Below are 3,043 nucleotides of genomic sequence, written 5' to 3'. Positions count from 1 at the left end.
TGAGATCCAACATCACCATGTGACTCCTCAAAAAATATGACTGTTGGTGCAATATCCTTCAGGTCAAGGGTGACCTGGTTAACCAAGCTGAGTCTTGGTTAGGGTTTAGATGTTTGACAATAAGATATTGATTGAAGAAGAGTCAAGTAGGTCAAGGTTGACTGGATACTTGACTGGGAAGTCCTAACTGGCAAGTTAGGCAGATGGAAGTCCTAGTGAGTGAAGCTAGGCAGAAGGAAATCCTGGTGAGTGAAGCCAGGTGAAAGTCCTAGTGAGTGAAGCTAGGCAGAAGGAAATCCTGGTGAGTGAAGTCAGGTGAAAGTCCTAGTGAGTGAAGCTAGGCAGAAGGAAATCCTGGTGAGTAAAGCCAGGTGAAAGCCCTAGTGAGTGAAGCTAGGCAGATGGAAAAACCTAGTGAGTAAAGCTAGGTGAAAGTCCTGGTGAGTGAAGCCAGGCAAGGAAGGAAATCCAGATGGATCAAGGATGATCGGACATCTGGTGTTGGGAAGTCCAAGTAGGTCAAAGGGATTGACTGGATACTTGGCAAGGAAGGAAGTCCAGATGGGTCAAGGTTGGCCAGACATCTGGGAGAAGTCCAAGTAGGTCAATGGAGTGACCGGATACTTGGCACGACGAGTAAAAGTCCAAGTGGGTCAAAGGGATTGACCGGACACTTGGTGGGAAGTCCTGGCAGGTCAAGGGAGTGACCAGATGCGAGGCATGATGTACCAACAGGTCAAGGTTGACCGGATGTTGGTTAGGGAGGTTTGGGACTTGGTTTTGGGCAAAATTGCGCCGGATCGATCCGTGGATCGATTCAGATGTGGATCGATCGGTGGATCGATCCGCATACTTCCCACGAAGCTCGATCGATCCGTGATCGATTCAGAGGTCCCGATCGATCACCGATCGATCGACGATCGCCGCGATAGCGCCGGATCGATCCGTGGATCGATCCAGCGCTTCGTTAGCAGGCGCCTCGGATCGATCCGTGGATCGATCCAAAGCCTCCCGATCGATTCGGAACATTTGAATCGATCGGGATCCGACCGTTGCGTTTTAAAGGCGAGCGTGGTCTTCGGCATCTCTTCACGAGCTCTTCTCAGATTCATTCCAGCTCCTCCACAGCTCTCTACAAGCACGTGATCGCCAGTTCTTGAAGGTTCTTGGAGGCTTTCCAAGTCAAGAGGCGGATCTATTGCAAGAGGAAGAAGTTAGGGTTAGGGTTTTTACTGCACATCTTGTAAGCTTTTGCTTAACTTGTATTTCCCTTTCTTCTTCTTGTATTGAGAGTGTTGTAGGGCTTCTCCGCCTTCGGTAGTTACCGAAAAGGAGTGTTTCATAGTGGAGGGTGTGTGCGTGGTGTGGATCCTTGGATTAGTCACCTCCTTTGGAGGTGGATACCAAGTAAAATCCTAGTGTTAGCGTGGTTGTATTTGTTTCTGTATTTTCCGCTGCACATCCAAGAAGAAACAAGCAACGCCAAGCAACGAAGCGCACCGAGCGAACGCGACGAGCTATTCACCCCCCCCCCCCCTCTAGCTACTTTTGGTCCTAACAATGACAAGTGTCCTTCTATCCTAGACATCTAGATTGATCAATATGAGGCATAGACCGTGTCATCCTCTAATCAATCTAAATCTTGAACTCCATGTAAACTCACTCAATCAAATGAGCTCAATATCTCATATTGACTCACTTGTGCATGGCCATGCACTTCGTGGTCTCACTCTATCAAGAATATCGATGTCGCTCCCATCATATAGGAGGGATAGATCCCATCTACATCACTCACATCCCTCTGCATAATTCGTTACATACCCAGTAATCGCCTTTATAGTCCACCCAGTTACGGGTGACGTTTGACGAAGCCAAAGTACGTAACTCCTTATGTAGGGATCCATGGTGACTTCAGGTCCAAGGACTAGTAGTCATACTAATTGCCACATGAGAAAGTATATGACACTCATATAACGATCCATGATACTTTCTCATGACGGGTCATTCAGTATACATTCTCCAATGCATACCCATGTGTCAACTTGATATCTCCATATCCATGACTTGTGAGATCAAGTCATCGAGTTGACCTCCATGCTAGTCTCGACGCATTAACATTGTCCCTGAATGTTAATACTCGACTAGGAATGATTAAGAGTTGTGTTCCCTATATCATCTCACTATCGATTCAACCAATTGATTGATATAGGTATGAACCTTCTACTCAAGGACGCTATTATACTTAGTTTATTTGACACCAATACAAGTAAGCATAATAACCAAAAAACCAAATGCCTTTATATATAAGAATATGATACAATGAGTCGATACAATAATCATCAAATGATTGGCTCTTGGGCTCTAACTAACAATCTCCCACTAGCACTAGTGCCAATCAGTGTAGGCTTTAAGGCCTAATGACCTAGTGTGACCATCATTTTTTCTCTATGCCAAAGCCTTGGTCAAGGGATCTGCGATGTTAGCCTCTGTAGGTATTCTGCAAATCATCACATCTCCTCCGTCGATAATCTCTCGAATGAGATGGAAGCGTCGTAGTATGTGTTTGGTCCGCTAGTGTGAGCGAGGTTCTTTCGCCTATGCTATAGCTCCATTCTTGTCACAATAGAGCTCAATAGGGTCAACGATACTAGGAACCACCCCAAGTTCAATGATGAACTTGCAGATCCAAACTGCCTCCTTTGTTGCTTCTGATGCAGCAATATACTCGACCTCTGTCATAGAATCAGCTACTGTGTCCTGCTTTGAGCTCTTCCAGCTCACAACACCACAATTTATGCAAAACACGAACCCTGACTGCGATCGATAATCATCCAGATCAGTCTGGAAGCTGACATCACTGTAACCCTTTACAGCTAGCTCATCATTGCCTCCATATATCAAGAAATATTCTTTAGTCCTTCTTAAGTACTTAAGAATATTCTTGACTGATATCCAGTGACTTTCACCTAGATCTGATTGGTATCTGCTCGTCATACTCAAAGCATACGAGACATCAGGACGAGTACAGAGCATGACGTACATG

The sequence above is a fragment of the Zingiber officinale genome, chromosome 2B (genome assembly GCF_018446385.1).
Source record: "Zingiber officinale cultivar Zhangliang chromosome 2B, Zo_v1.1, whole genome shotgun sequence".
In the NCBI taxonomy this organism is placed as follows: domain Eukaryota; kingdom Viridiplantae; phylum Streptophyta; class Magnoliopsida; order Zingiberales; family Zingiberaceae; genus Zingiber; species Zingiber officinale.
This window is presented reverse-complemented; position numbering follows the sequence as displayed.